Source organism: Schistocerca cancellata, chromosome 2, assembly GCF_023864275.1.
Source record: "Schistocerca cancellata isolate TAMUIC-IGC-003103 chromosome 2, iqSchCanc2.1, whole genome shotgun sequence".
Classification (NCBI taxonomy): Eukaryota; Metazoa; Arthropoda; class Insecta; order Orthoptera; family Acrididae; genus Schistocerca; species Schistocerca cancellata.
In genome coordinates this window covers 786,461,262-786,475,724 of record NC_064627.1, presented here as the reverse complement: position 1 = coordinate 786,475,724, position 14,463 = coordinate 786,461,262, and the positions used below count along the sequence as shown (strand labels likewise).

Here is a 14,463-nt window from a genome sequence, read left to right as displayed (position 1 = left end):
AAAGCACGTCGACCGCAGTGTCATTTAGGGTAGTGAGTCAGACATGGGGAGGATATAAGGCGGGTGGAATATGCAACGACGGGGGGCATTGCAGGGCGGGCGCCGGCTTCTTGCGCTGCGGCGCGCCGGTGCCGGCGGCGGATTGGCTGGGCTGCTGGTGCCTCCATGTAGAGCTGCCGCCGAGCCCAGGCACCGTGCCGCTAACGAAGCGATTGCCTTTGGTGACATCTTTTGCAATAACGACTGCGCGAATCGACGGTATCTCGTAAGGAAAGAAAGAGCAGCAGCTGCCGCCGAGCCCAGGCGCCGTGCCTAACACGCAGAAGGTCCCTGGTTCGATTGCGGGCGGAAACCCGTTTCCGTCGCACTCAGCAAGACACTTGCTACGATCTCTGCAGTGACCACTTAAATCAACTTCAAACGTTCCACCAGCAGGGTGCACATGGCTCAAATGAAACATGAAACTGTTTCAGAACTGGTTGTCGGATTTTAGCGCTGACTTGGAGGCCTGGAAATGCGCGAAACAGCCGCCGCCATGCGATTTGTTACCACACCGTTGTACAAAACGCAAGGGCTCGTCCGGGATTTGAACCCGGGACCTCCTGCACCCGAAGCAGGAATCATACCCCTAGACCAACGAGCCTGTCCGTTCCGAAAACGCACTGCATGTGAATGACGCCACCTTTGATGGTCTCACCCTGTAGGGCTGCAGCTCGCCCAGCGTTCTCCCTGTCTGTCGCGGTTGGATTGTTTTCATCGACGTCTTTTACTATAGGAACTTCACGAATCGGAGGGAGCTCGTAGCCGATGCCCTTTCTAACACAGAAGAAAAACTGTTGCTATTACGAGTCTCCGGGTGGTACACGAAAAGAACCGTCGTTTCCGTGGTGTAGCGGTTATCACGTCTGCTTTACACGCAGAAGGTCCCCGGTTCGATCCCGGGCGGGAACACAACAATTTTAATCTATATTTCGGATTTCATTCCGAGATGACCTCACGTCCGCGTATGCAGAGACAAGCAATGTCGTATGCTAGACGGATAGGGCGTCATTTTACTGTCAAATACTGTTGCTCTCTTATTGCACCGGTATTTGGTAACTGGGAACGCCCCTAGCTCCATTATGGCTGGCAAAATTTATAATCCGGTTCTTCAGGGCTACTTCAAGTGCGCTTGCTACTGGCTTTCCTGAGCTCACCCTACTCGCCTTGTCACAGCTCTGTCAAAGTGTGATGCTAACTAATAATGAGAAACTCTTAGCCACTCTCAATCTTACATGCCACCACACCTTTGTTGTTGCCGTCGTTAGTAAGATGAGGGTAGACTGTCGCACAGTTAAGCTGAATCTCCACTCACGGTGCACATATTCCGCAAAGACAACCTTGCTTTCCGTTGCATGCAAAATTACCGTCTGCGTTTCTACCGAATTCCACCTACGTACTTTACTGGTGCCGCATTCTTGTTATATCCACGTGCTATAACAGGCGTCTACTCTTCATTGAGGAGCTGCAACCGGGGCTGAGTTCCACCTACTCTTCAGCACGGTCAAAATGGCAGGGCTCGTCCGGGATTTGAACCCGGGACCTCCTGCACCCAAAGCAGGAATCATACCCCTAGACCAACGAGCCACCTGCCTGGAGCAGTCAAGTTAATCCCAAGTAGTGGACCTCACAGGGAACACACACTTTCACGTGAATTCGCAAGATAAACGCTTTCTGCAGGCAGCACTCACCAATGATGAGAAGAATATTAAAGGCAACGAATAAAAAGGGAAATAACTTCATCGAACACTGCTTATGAACAGCCGGCAGTGCTTCAGTTTCGGTATGTGGTTTCTCAGGGTTAAGAGAAGGCGAATGCACTAAACAAAAGAACATCGGGAAACCAAGCACCAACTCATAACGAAAAGATTGCACAATATACTGCAAGTAAAATTTCCACAAGACGGATACTGAAGACGCCGCAGACAAAAGAATTATTCTATGCAGTAACGATTATCTAGGAAGCATAAATTGCATGTGCTGCTCCACCACACAAATTCTTTTGATACTGTTTTACTTATTCTAAATTTTCATTGCCTGATCGTCTCTAGAATACTGTGTGGTATCCTGGTTTCCAACAGCGATAGTAGTAAGTAAATCGACTACAAAGTCTTTCAAAGTAGGCCAGACACAACAAAAAAACAATCGGAGTTGCGCGTAGCTCATGTCATTCTGCTTTCAAAGGTGAACCTGCGGCTGGGAGTAGTGGCGTACTCCTGTAATCCAAGCTACTGGGAGGCCGTTGTGTGGGAGAGATCTGGAAACAACTACAGATTCGGCCGTTCCATGAGCTCAGGAATGGCCGCGATGCCTTCATTGAGCTCTGCAGATCGACATATGACAGCGTGGAAATTTCGGCAAGCGGTGGCTAAGGGTTAAGAGAAGCCAAACGCACTAAACACTAGGAAGTCGGGAAACCGAAGCTCATAACGAAAAGATTGCGGAATGCAGTGCGGAAGCAAAACTTCGAGAAGACCAACTCTGAAGCCATCGGCACGCTAGTAATTATTCCTCGCAAGAAGCGATCATGTAGGAAGAGCGAGCCGAGGGTGTCGCTCGACCACACAATAAATTTTTGCTTAATCCAAATTTGCAATACCGGTTCGACACTAGAATATGCGCATTGGTTCTTCCAAAAGCGATAGTAAAAAGCACGTCGACCGCAGTGTCATTTAGGGTAGTGAGTCAGACATGGGGAGGATATAAGGCGGGTGGAATATGCAACGACGGGGGGCATTGCAGGGCGGGCGCCGGCTTCTTGCGCTGCGGCGCGCCGGTGCCGGCGGCGGATTGGCTGGGCTGCTGGTGCCTCCATGTACAGCTGCCGCCGAGCCCAGGCACCGTGCCGCTAACGAAGCGATTGCCTTTGGTGACATCTTTTGCAATAACGACTGCGCGAATCGACGGTATCTCGTAAGGAAAGAAAGAGCAGCAGCTGCCGCCGAGCCCAGGCGCCGTGCCTAACACGCAGAAGGTCCCTGGTTCGATTGCGGGCGGAAACCCGTTTCCGTCGCACTCAGCAAGACACTTGCTACGATCTCTGCAGTGACCACTTAAATCAACTTCAAACGTTCCACCAGCAGGGTGCACATGGCTCAAATGAAACATGAAACTGTTTCAGAACTGGTTGTCGGATTTTAGCGCTGACTTGGAGGCCTGGAAATGCGCGAAACAGCCGCCGCCATGCGATTTGTTACCACACCGTTGTACAAAACGCAAGGGCTCGTCCGGGATTTGAACGCGGGACCTCCTGCACCCGAAGCAGGAATCATACCCCTAGACCAACGAGCCTGTCCGTTCCGAAAACGCACTGCATGTGAATGACGCCACCTTTGATGGTCTCACCCTGTAGGGCTGCAGCTCGCCCAGCGTTCTCCCTGTCTGTCGCGGTTGGATTGTTTTCATCGACGTCTTTTACTATAGGAACTTCACGAATCGGAGGGAGCTCGTAGCCGATGCCCTTTCTAACACAGAAGAAAAACTGTTGCTATTACGAGTCTCCGGGTGGTACACGAAAAGAACCGTCGTTTCCGTGGTGTAGCGGTTATCACGTCTGCTTTACACGCAGAAGGTACCCGGTTCGATCCCGGGCGGGAACACAACAATTTTAATCTATATTTCGGATTTCATTCCGAGATGACCTCACGTCCGCGTATGCAGAGACAAGCAATGTCGTATGCTAGACGGATAGGGCGTCATTTTACTGTCAAATACTGTTGCTCTCTTATTGCACCGGTATTTGGTAACTGGGAACGCCCCTAGCTCCATTATGGCTGGCAAAATTTATAATCCGGTTCTTCAGGGCTACTTCAAGTGCGCTTGCTACTGGCTTTCCTGAGCTCACCCTACTCGCCTTGTCACAGCTCTGTCAAAGTGTGATGCTAACTAATAATGAGAAACTCTTAGCCACTCTCAATCTTACATGCCACCACACCTTTGTTGTTGCCGTCGTTAGTAAGATGAGGGTAGACTGTCGCACAGTTAAGCTGAATCTCCACTCACGGTGCACATATTCCGCAAAGACAACCTTGCTTTCCGTTGCATGCAAAATTACCGTCTGCGTTTCTACCGAATTCCACCTACGTACTTTACTGGTGCCGCATTCTTGTTATATCCACGTGCTATAACAGGCGTCTACTCTTCATTGAGGAGCTGCAACCGGGGCTGAGTTCCACCTACTCTTCAGCACGGTCAAAATGGCAGGGCTCGTCCGGGATTTGAACCCGGGACCTCCTGCACCCAAAGCAGGAATCATACCCCTAGACCAACGAGCCACCTGCCTGGAGCAGTCAAGTTAATCCCAAGTAGTGGACCTCACAGGGAACACACACTTTCACGTGAATTCGCAAGATAAACGCTTTCTGCAGGCAGCACTCACCAATGATGAGAAGAATATTAAAGGCAACGAATAAAAAGGGAAATAACTTCATCGAACACTGCTTATGAACAGCCGGCAGTGCTTCAGTTTCGGTATGTGGTTTCTCAGGGTTAAGAGAAGGCGAATGCACTAAACAAAAGAACATCGGGAAACCAAGCACCAACTCATAACGAAAAGATTGCACAATATACTGCAAGTAAAATTTCCACAAGACGGATACTGAAGACGCCGCAGACAAAAGAATTATTCTATGCAGTAACGATTATCTAGGAAGCATAAATTGCATGTGCTGCTCCACCACACAAATTCTTTTGATACTGTTTTACTTATTCTAAATTTTCATTGCCTGATCGTCTCTAGAATACTGTGTGGTATCCTGGTTTCCAACAGCGATAGTAGTAAGTAAATCGACTACAAAGTCTTTCAAAGTAGGCCAGACACAACAAAAAAACAATCGGAGTTGCGCGTAGCTCATGTCATTCTGCTTTCAAAGGTGAACCTGCGGCTGGGAGTAGTGGCGTACTCCTGTAATCCAAGCTACTGGGAGGCCGTTGTGTGGGAGAGATCTGGAAACAACTACAGATTCGGCCGTTCCATGAGCTCAGGAATGGCCGCGATGCCTTCATTGAGCTCTGCAGATCGACATATGACAGCGTGGAAATTTCGGCAAGCGGTGGCTAAGGGTTAAGAGAAGCCAAACGCACTAAACACTAGGAAGTCGGGAAACCGAAGCTCATAACGAAAAGATTGCGGAATGCAGTGCGGAAGCAAAACTTCGAGAAGACCAACTCTGAAGCCATCGGCACGCTAGTAATTATTCCTCGCAAGAAGCGATCATGTAGGAAGAGCGAGCCGAGGGTGTCGCTCGACCACACAATAAATTTTTGCTTAATCCAAATTTGCAATACCGGTTCGACACTAGAATATGCGCATTGGTTCTTCCAAAAGCGATAGTAAAAAGCACGTCGACCGCAGTGTCATTTAGGGTAGTGAGTCAGACATGGGGAGGATATAAGGCGGGTGGAATATGCAACGACGGGGGGCATTGCAGGGCGGGCGCCGGCTTCTTGCGCTGCGGCGCGCCGGTGCCGGCGGCGGATTGGCTGGGCTGCTGGTGCCTCCATGTAGAGCTGCCGCCGAGCCCAGGCACCGTGCCGCTAACGAAGCGATTGCCTTTGGTGACATCTTTTGCAATAACGACTGCGCGAATCGACGGTATCTCGTAAGGAAAGAAAGAGCAGCAGCTGCCGCCGAGCCCAGGCGCCGTGCCTAACACGCAGAAGGTCCCTGGTTCGATTGCGGGCGGAAACCCGTTTCCGTCGCACTCAGCAAGACACTTGCTACGATCTCTGCAGTGACCACTTAAATCAACTTCAAACGTTCCACCAGCAGGGTGCACATGGCTCAAATGAAACATGAAACTGTTTCAGAACTGGTTGTCGGATTTTAGCGCTGACTTGGAGGCCTGGAAATGCGCGAAACAGCCGCCGCCATGCGATTTGTTACCACACCGTTGTACAAAACGCAAGGGCTCGTCCGGGATTTGAACGCGGGACCTCCTGCACCCGAAGCAGGAATCATACCCCTAGACCAACGAGCCTGTCCGTTCCGAAAACGCACTGCATGTGAATGACGCCACCTTTGATGGTCTCACCCTGTAGGGCTGCAGCTCGCCCAGCGTTCTCCCTGTCTGTCGCGGTTGGATTGTTTTCATCGACGTCTTTTACTATAGGAACTTCACGAATCGGAGGGAGCTCGTAGCCGATGCCCTTTCTAACACAGAAGAAAAACTGTTGCTATTACGAGTCTCCGGGTGGTACACGAAAAGAACCGTCGTTTCCGTGGTGTAGCGGTTATCACGTCTGCTTTACACGCAGAAGGTACCCGGTTCGATCCCGGGCGGGAACACAACAATTTTAATCTATATTTCGGATTTCATTCCGAGATGACCTCACGTCCGCGTATGCAGAGACAAGCAATGTCGTATGCTAGACGGATAGGGCGTCATTTTACTGTCAAATACTGTTGCTCTCTTATTGCACCGGTATTTGGTAACTGGGAACGCCCCTAGCTCCATTATGGCTGGCAAAATTTATAATCCGGTTCTTCAGGGCTACTTCAAGTGCGCTTGCTACTGGCTTTCCTGAGCTCACCCTACTCGCCTTGTCACAGCTCTGTCAAAGTGTGATGCTAACTAATAATGAGAAACTCTTAGCCACTCTCAATCTTACATGCCACCACACCTTTGTTGTTGCCGTCGTTAGTAAGATGAGGGTAGACTGTCGCACAGTTAAGCTGAATCTCCACTCACGGTGCACATATTCCGCAAAGACAACCTTGCTTTCCGTTGCATGCAAAATTACCGTCTGCGTTTCTACCGAATTCCACCTACGTACTTTACTGGTGCCGCATTCTTGTTATATCCACGTGCTATAACAGGCGTCTACTCTTCATTGAGGAGCTGCAACCGGGGCTGAGTTCCACCTACTCTTCAGCACGGTCAAAATGGCAGGGCTCGTCCGGGATTTGAACCCGGGACCTCCTTCACCCAAAGCAGGAATCATACCCCTAGACCAACGAGCCACCTGCCTGGAGCAGTCAAGTTAATCCCAAGTAGTGGACCTCACAGGGAACACACACTTTCACGTGAATTCGCAAGATAAACGCTTTCTGCAGGCAGCACTCACCAATGATGAGAAGAATATTAAAGGCAACGAATAAAAAGGGAAATAACTTCATCGAACACTGCTTATGAACAGCCGGCAGTGCTTCAGTTTCGGTATGTGGTTTCTCAGGGTTAAGAGAAGGCGAATGCACTAAACAAAAGAACATCGGGAAACCAAGCACCAACTCATAACGAAAAGATTGCACAATATACTGCAAGTAAAATTTCCACAAGACGGATACTGAAGACGCCGCAGACAAAAGAATTATTCTATGCAGTAACGATTATCTAGGAAGCATAAATTGCATGTGCTGCTCCACCACACAAATTCTTTTGATACTGTTTTACTTATTCTAAATTTTCATTGCCTGATCGTCTCTAGAATACTGTGTGGTATCCTGGTTTCCAACAGCGATAGTAGTAAGTAAATCGACTACAAAGTCTTTCAAAGTAGGCCAGACACAACAAAAAAACAATCGGAGTTGCGCGTAGCTCATGTCATTCTGCTTTCAAAGGTGAACCTGCGGCTGGGAGTAGTGGCGTACTCCTGTAATCCAAGCTACTGGGAGGCCGTTGTGTGGGAGAGATCTGGAAACAACTACAGATTCGGCCGTTCCATGAGCTCAGGAATGGCCGCGATGCCTTCATTGAGCTCTGCAGATCGACATATGACAGCGTGGAAATTTCGGCAAGCGGTGGCTAAGGGTTAAGAGAAGCCAAACGCACTAAACACTAGAAAGTCGGGAAACCGAAGCTCATAACGAAAAGATTGCGGAATGCAGTGCGGAAGCAAAACTTCGAGAAGACCAACTCTGAAGCCATCGGCACGCTAGTAATTATTCCTCGCAAGAAGCGATCATGTAGGAAGAGCGAGCCGAGGGTGTCGCTCGACCACACAATAAATTTTTGCTTAATCCAAATTTGCAATACCGGTTCGACACTAGAATATGCGCATTGGTTCTTCCAAAAGCGATAGTAAAAAGCACGTCGACCGCAGTGTCATTTAGGGTAGTGAGTCAGACATGGGGAGGATATAAGGCGGGTGGAATATGCAACGACGGGGGGCATTGCAGGGCGGGCGCCGGCTTCTTGCGCTGCGGCGCGCCGGTGCCGGCGGCGGATTGGCTGGGCTGCTGGTGCCTCCATGTAGAGCTGCCGCCGAGCCCAGGCACCGTGCCGCTAACGAAGCGATTGCCTTTGGTGACATCTTTTGCAATAACGACTGCGCGAATCGACGGTATCTCGTAAGGAAAGAAAGAGCAGCAGCTGCCGCCGAGCCCAGGCGCCGTGCCTAACACGCAGAAGGTCCCTGGTTCGATTGCGGGCGGAAACCCGTTTCCGTCGCACTCAGCAAGACACTTGCTACGATCTCTGCAGTGACCACTTAAATCAACTTCAAACGTTCCACCAGCAGGGTGCACATGGCTCAAATGAAACATGAAACTGTTTCAGAACTGGTTGTCGGATTTTAGCGCTGACTTGGAGGCCTGGAAATGCGCGAAACAGCCGCCGCCATGCGATTTGTTACCACACCGTTGTACAAAACGCAAGGGCTCGTCCGGGATTTGAACCCGGGACCTCCTGCACCCGAAGCAGGAATCATACCCCTAGACCAACGAGCCTGTCCGTTCCGAAAACGCACTGCATGTGAATGACGCCACCTTTGATGGTCTCACCCTGTAGGGCTGCAGCTCGCCCAGCGTTCTCCCTGTCTGTCGCGGTTGGATTGTTTTCATCGACGTCTTTTACTATAGGAACTTCACGAATCGGAGGGAGCTCGTAGCCGATGCCCTTTCTAACACAGAAGAAAAACTGTTGCTATTACGAGTCTCCGGGTGGTACACGAAAAGAACCGTCGTTTCCGTGGTGTAGCGGTTATCACGTCTGCTTTACACGCAGAAGGTCCCCGGTTCGATCCCGGGCGGGAACACAACAATTTTAATCTATATTTCGGATTTCATTCCGAGATGACCTCACGTCCGCGTATGCAGAGACAAGCAATGTCGTATGCTAGACGGATAGGGCGTCATTTTACTGTCAAATACTGTTGCTCTCTTATTGCACCGGTATTTGGTAACTGGGAACGCCCCTAGCTCCATTATGGCTGGCAAAATTTATAATCCGGTTCTTCAGGGCTACTTCAAGTGCGCTTGCTACTGGCTTTCCTGAGCTCACCCTACTCGCCTTGTCACAGCTCTGTCAAAGTGTGATGCTAACTAATAATGAGAAACTCTTAGCCACTCTCAATCTTACATGCCACCACACCTTTGTTGTTGCCGTCGTTAGTAAGATGAGGGTAGACTGTCGCACAGTTAAGCTGAATCTCCACTCACGGTGCACATATTCCGCAAAGACAACCTTGCTTTCCGTTGCATGCAAAATTACCGTCTGCGTTTCTACCGAATTCCACCTACGTACTTTACTGGTGCCGCATTCTTGTTATATCCACGTGCTATAACAGGCGTCTACTCTTCATTGAGGAGCTGCAACCGGGGCTGAGTTCCACCTACTCTTCAGCACGGTCAAAATGGCAGGGCTCGTCCGGGATTTGAACCCGGGACCTCCTGCACCCAAAGCAGGAATCATACCCCTAGACCAACGAGCCACCTGCCTGGAGCAGTCAAGTTAATCCCAAGTAGTGGACCTCACAGGGAACACACACTTTCACGTGAATTCGCAAGATAAACGCTTTCTGCAGGCAGCACTCACCAATGATGAGAAGAATATTAAAGGCAACGAATAAAAAGGGAAATAACTTCATCGAACACTGCTTATGAACAGCCGGCAGTGCTTCAGTTTCGGTATGTGGTTTCTCAGGGTTAAGAGAAGGCGAATGCACTAAACAAAAGAACATCGGGAAACCAAGCACCAACTCATAACGAAAAGATTGCACAATATACTGCAAGTAAAATTTCCACAAGACGGGTACTGAAGACGCCGCAGACAAAAGAATTATTCTATGCAGTAACGATTATCTAGGAAGCATAAATTGCATGTGCTGCTCCACCACACAAATTCTTTTGATACTGTTTTACTTATTCTAAATTTTCATTGCCTGATCGTCTCTAGAATACTGTGTGGTATCCTGGTTTCCAACAGCGATAGTAGTAAGTAAATCGACTACAAAGTCTTTCAAAGTAGGCCAGACACAACAAAAAAACAATCGGAGTTGCGCGTAGCTCATGTCATTCTGCTTTCAAAGGTGAACCTGCGGCTGGGAGTAGTGGCGTACTCCTGTAATCCAAGCTACTGGGAGGCCGTTGTGTGGGAGAGATCTGGAAACAACTACAGATTCGGCCGTTCCATGAGCTCAGGAATGGCCGCGATGCCTTCATTGAGCTCTGCAGATCGACATATGACAGCGTGGAAATTTCGGCAAGCGGTGGCTAAGGGTTAAGAGAAACCAAACGCACTAAACACTAGAAAGTCGGGAAACCGAAGCTCATAACGAAAAGATTGCGGAATGCAGTGCGGAAGCAAAACTTCGAGAAGACCAACTCTGAAGCCATCGGCACGCTAGTAATTATTCCTCGCAAGAAGCGATCATGTAGGAAGAGCGAGCCGAGGGTGTCGCTCGACCACACAATAAATTTTTGCTTAATCCAAATTTGCAATACCGGTTCGACACTAGAATATGCGCATTGGTTCTTCCAAAAGCGATAGTAAAAAGCACGTCGACCGCAGTGTCATTTAGGGTAGTGAGTCAGACATGGGGAGGATATAAGGCGGGTGGAATATGCAACGACGGGGGGCATTGCAGGGCGGGCGCCGGCTTCTTGCGCTGCGGCGCGCCGGTGCCGGCGGCGGATTGGCTGGGCTGCTGGTGCCTCCATGTAGAGCTGCCGCCGAGCCCAGGCACCGTGCCGCTAACGAAGCGATTGCCTTTGGTGACATCTTTTGCAATAACGACTGCGCGAATCGACGGTATCTCGTAAGGAAAGAAAGAGCAGCAGCTGCCGCCGAGCCCAGGCGCCGTGCCTAACACGCAGAAGGTCCCTGGTTCGATTGCGGGCGGAAACCCGTTTCCGTCGCACTCAGCAAGACACTTGCTACGATCTCTGCAGTGACCACTTAAATCAACTTCAAACGTTCCACCAGCAGGGTGCACATGGCTCAAATGAAACATGAAACTGTTTCAGAACTGGTTGTCGGATTTTAGCGCTGACTTGGAGGCCTGGAAATGCGCGAAACAGCCGCCGCCATGCGATTTGTTACCACACCGTTGTACAAAACGCAAGGGCTCGTCCGGGATTTGAACCCGGGACCTCCTGCACCCGAAGCAGGAATCATACCCCTAGACCAACGAGCCTGTCCGTTCCGAAAACGCACTGCATGTGAATGACGCCACCTTTGATGGTCTCACCCTGTAGGGCTGCAGCTCGCCCAGCGTTCTCCCTGTCTGTCGCGGTTGGATTGTTTTCATCGACGTCTTTTACTATAGGAACTTCACGAATCGGAGGGAGCTCGTAGCCGATGCCCTTTCTAACACAGAAGAAAAACTGTTGCTATTACGAGTCTCCGGGTGGTACACGAAAAGAACCGTCGTTTCCGTGGTGTAGCGGTTATCACGTCTGCTTTACACGCAGAAGGTCCCCGGTTCGATCCCGGGCGGGAACACAACAATTTTAATCTATATTTCGGATTTCATTCCGAGATGACCTCACGTCCGCGTATGCAGAGACAAGCAATGTCGTATGCTAGACGGATAGGGCGTCATTTTACTGTCAAATACTGTTGCTCTCTTATTGCACCGGTATTTGGTAACTGGGAACGCCCCTAGCTCCATTATGGCTGGCAAAATTTATAATCCGGTTCTTCAGGGCTACTTCAAGTGCGCTTGCTACTGGCTTTCCTGAGCTCACCCTACTCGCCTTGTCACAGCTCTGTCAAAGTGTGATGCTAACTAATAATGAGAAACTCTTAGCCACTCTCAATCTTACATGCCACCACACCTTTGTTGTTGCCGTCGTTAGTAAGATGAGGGTAGACTGTCGCACAGTTAAGCTGAATCTCCACTCACGGTGCACATATTCCGCAAAGACAACCTTGCTTTCCGTTGCATGCAAAATTACCGTCTGCGTTTCTACCGAATTCCACCTACGTACTTTACTGGTGCCGCATTCTTGTTATATCCACGTGCTATAACAGGCGTCTACTCTTCATTGAGGAGCTGCAACCGGGGCTGAGTTCCACCTACTCTTCAGCACGGTCAAAATGGCAGGGCTCGTCCGGGATTTGAACCCGGGACCTCCTGCACCCAAAGCAGGAATCATACCCCTAGACCAACGAGCCACCTGCCTGGAGCAGTCAAGTTAATCCCAAGTAGTGGACCTCACAGGGAACACACACTTTCACGTGAATTCGCAAGATAAACGCTTTCTGCAGGCAGCACTCACCAATGATGAGAAGAATATTAAAGGCAACGAATAAAAAGGGAAATAACTTCATCGAACACTGCTTATGAACAGCCGGCAGTGCTTCAGTTTCGGTATGTGGTTTCTCAGGGTTAAGAGAAGGCGAATGCACTAAACAAAAGAACATCGGGAAACCAAGCACCAACTCATAACGAAAAGATTGCACAATATACTGCAAGTAAAATTTCCACAAGACGGATACTGAAGACGCCGCAGACAAAAGAATTATTCTATGCAGTAACGATTATCTAGGAAGCATAAATTGCATGTGCTGCTCCACCACACAAATTCTTTTGATACTGTTTTACTTATTCTAAATTTTCATTGCCTGATCGTCTCTAGAATACTGTGTGGTATCCTGGTTTCCAACAGCGATAGTAGTAAGTAAATCGACTACAAAGTCTTTCAAAGTAGGCCAGACACAACAAAAAAACAATCGGAGTTGCGCGTAGCTCATGTCATTCTGCTTTCAAAGGTGAACCTGCGGCTGGGAGTAGTGGCGTACTCCTGTAATCCAAGCTACTGGGAGGCCGTTGTGTGGGAGAGATCTGGAAACAACTACAGATTCGGCCGTTCCATGAGCTCAGGAATGGCCGCGATGCCTTCATTGAGCTCTGCAGATCGACATATGACAGCGTGGAAATTTCGGCAAGCGGTGGCTAAGGGTTAAGAGAAGCCAAACGCACTAAACACTAGAAAGTCGGGAAACCGAAGCTCATAACGAAAAGATTGCGGAATGCAGTGCGGAAGCAAAACTTCGAGAAGACCAACTCTGAAGCCATCGGCGCGCTAGTAATTATTCCTCGCAAGAAGCGATCATGTAGGAAGAGCGAGCCGAGGGTGTCGCTCGACCACACAATAAATTTTTGCTTAATCCAAATTTGCAATACCGGTTCGACACTAGAATATGCGCATTGGTTCTTCCAAAAGCGATAGTAAAAAGCACGTCGACCGCAGTGTCATTTAGGGTAGTGAGTCAGACATGGGGAGGATATAAGGCGGGTGGAATATGCAACGACGGGGGGCATTGCAGGGCGGGCGCCGGCTTCTTGCGCTGCGGCGCGCCGGTGCCGGCGGCGGATTGGCTGGGCTGCTGGTGCCTCCATGTAGAGCTGCCGCCGAGCCCAGGCACCGTGCCGCTAACGAAGCGATTGCCTTTGGTGACATCTTTTGCAATAACGACTGCGCGAATCGACGGTATCTCGTAAGGAAAGAAAGAGCAGCAGCTGCCGCCGAGCCCAGGCGCCGTGCCTAACACGCAGAAGGTCCCTGGTTCGATTGCGGGCGGAAACCCGTTTCCGTCGCACTCAGCAAGACACTTGCTACGATCTCTGCAGTGACCACTTAAATCAACTTCAAACGTTCCACCAGCAGGGTGCACATGGCTCAAATGAAACATGAAACTGTTTCAGAACTGGTTGTCGGATTTTAGCGCTGACTTGGAGGCCTGGAAATGCGCGAAACAGCCGCCGCCATGCGATTTGTTACCACACCGTTGTACAAAACGCAAGGGCTCGTCCGGGATTTGAACCCGGGACCTCCTGCACCCGAAGCAGGAATCATACCCCTAGACCAACGAGCCTGTCCGTTCCGAAAACGCACTGCATGTGAATGACGCCACCTTTGATGGTCTCACCCTGTAGGGCTGCAGCTCGCCCAGCGTTCTCCCTGTCTGTCGCGGTTGGATTGTTTTCATCGACGTCTTTTACTATAGGAACTTCACGAATCGGAGGGAGCTCGTAGCCGATGCCCTTTCTAACACAGAAGAAAAACTGTTGCTATTACGAGTCTCCGGGTGGTACACGAAAAGAACCGTCGTTTCCGTGGTGTAGCGGTTATCACGTCTGCTTTACACGCAGAAGGTCCCCGGTTCGATCCCGGGCGGGAACACAACAATTTTAATCTATATTTCGGATTTCATTCCGAGATGACCTCACGTCCGCGTATGCAGAGACAAGCAATGTCGT

The 14,463-nt window shown here is 49.9% G+C and overlaps 17 non-coding genes across 17 annotated transcripts; 6 read left to right on the top strand and 11 right to left on the bottom strand.

Moving 5' to 3' along the window:
• Window positions 1-571: 571 nt before the first annotated feature.
• Trnap-cgg (transfer RNA proline (anticodon CGG)) lies at window positions 572-643 on the bottom strand. Its single transcript has one exon. It is a non-coding gene; the product is annotated as a tRNA-Pro (tRNA).
• A 235-nt stretch (window positions 644-878) lies between these two features.
• Trnav-uac (transfer RNA valine (anticodon UAC)) lies at window positions 879-951 on the top strand. Its single transcript has one exon. It is a non-coding gene; the product is annotated as a tRNA-Val (tRNA).
• Window positions 952-1,554: 603 nt separating this feature from the next.
• Window positions 1,555-1,626, bottom strand: Trnap-ugg (transfer RNA proline (anticodon UGG)). Its single transcript has one exon. It is a non-coding gene; the product is annotated as a tRNA-Pro (tRNA).
• Window positions 1,627-3,258: 1,632 nt separating this feature from the next.
• On the bottom strand, window positions 3,259-3,330 carry Trnap-cgg (transfer RNA proline (anticodon CGG)). Its single transcript has one exon. It is a non-coding gene; the product is annotated as a tRNA-Pro (tRNA).
• Window positions 3,331-3,565: 235 nt separating this feature from the next.
• On the top strand, window positions 3,566-3,638 carry Trnav-uac (transfer RNA valine (anticodon UAC)). The gene has a single exon. It is a non-coding gene; the product is annotated as a tRNA-Val (tRNA).
• Window positions 3,639-4,241: 603 nt separating this feature from the next.
• Trnap-ugg (transfer RNA proline (anticodon UGG)) lies at window positions 4,242-4,313 on the bottom strand. The gene has a single exon. It is a non-coding gene; the product is annotated as a tRNA-Pro (tRNA).
• A 1,632-nt stretch (window positions 4,314-5,945) lies between these two features.
• Trnap-cgg (transfer RNA proline (anticodon CGG)) lies at window positions 5,946-6,017 on the bottom strand. Its single transcript has one exon. It is a non-coding gene; the product is annotated as a tRNA-Pro (tRNA).
• Window positions 6,018-6,252: 235 nt separating this feature from the next.
• On the top strand, window positions 6,253-6,325 carry Trnav-uac (transfer RNA valine (anticodon UAC)). The gene has a single exon. It is a non-coding gene; the product is annotated as a tRNA-Val (tRNA).
• Window positions 6,326-6,928: 603 nt separating this feature from the next.
• On the bottom strand, window positions 6,929-7,000 carry Trnap-ugg (transfer RNA proline (anticodon UGG)). Its single transcript has one exon. It is a non-coding gene; the product is annotated as a tRNA-Pro (tRNA).
• Window positions 7,001-8,632: 1,632 nt separating this feature from the next.
• On the bottom strand, window positions 8,633-8,704 carry Trnap-cgg (transfer RNA proline (anticodon CGG)). The gene has a single exon. It is a non-coding gene; the product is annotated as a tRNA-Pro (tRNA).
• Window positions 8,705-8,939: 235 nt separating this feature from the next.
• On the top strand, window positions 8,940-9,012 carry Trnav-uac (transfer RNA valine (anticodon UAC)). The gene has a single exon. It is a non-coding gene; the product is annotated as a tRNA-Val (tRNA).
• A 603-nt stretch (window positions 9,013-9,615) lies between these two features.
• Trnap-ugg (transfer RNA proline (anticodon UGG)) lies at window positions 9,616-9,687 on the bottom strand. Its single transcript has one exon. It is a non-coding gene; the product is annotated as a tRNA-Pro (tRNA).
• A 1,632-nt stretch (window positions 9,688-11,319) lies between these two features.
• On the bottom strand, window positions 11,320-11,391 carry Trnap-cgg (transfer RNA proline (anticodon CGG)). Its single transcript has one exon. It is a non-coding gene; the product is annotated as a tRNA-Pro (tRNA).
• Window positions 11,392-11,626: 235 nt separating this feature from the next.
• Trnav-uac (transfer RNA valine (anticodon UAC)) lies at window positions 11,627-11,699 on the top strand. The gene has a single exon. It is a non-coding gene; the product is annotated as a tRNA-Val (tRNA).
• A 603-nt stretch (window positions 11,700-12,302) lies between these two features.
• On the bottom strand, window positions 12,303-12,374 carry Trnap-ugg (transfer RNA proline (anticodon UGG)). The gene has a single exon. It is a non-coding gene; the product is annotated as a tRNA-Pro (tRNA).
• A 1,632-nt stretch (window positions 12,375-14,006) lies between these two features.
• On the bottom strand, window positions 14,007-14,078 carry Trnap-cgg (transfer RNA proline (anticodon CGG)). The gene has a single exon. It is a non-coding gene; the product is annotated as a tRNA-Pro (tRNA).
• Window positions 14,079-14,313: 235 nt separating this feature from the next.
• Window positions 14,314-14,386, top strand: Trnav-uac (transfer RNA valine (anticodon UAC)). Its single transcript has one exon. It is a non-coding gene; the product is annotated as a tRNA-Val (tRNA).
• The last annotated feature ends 77 nt before the right edge of the window (window positions 14,387-14,463 follow it).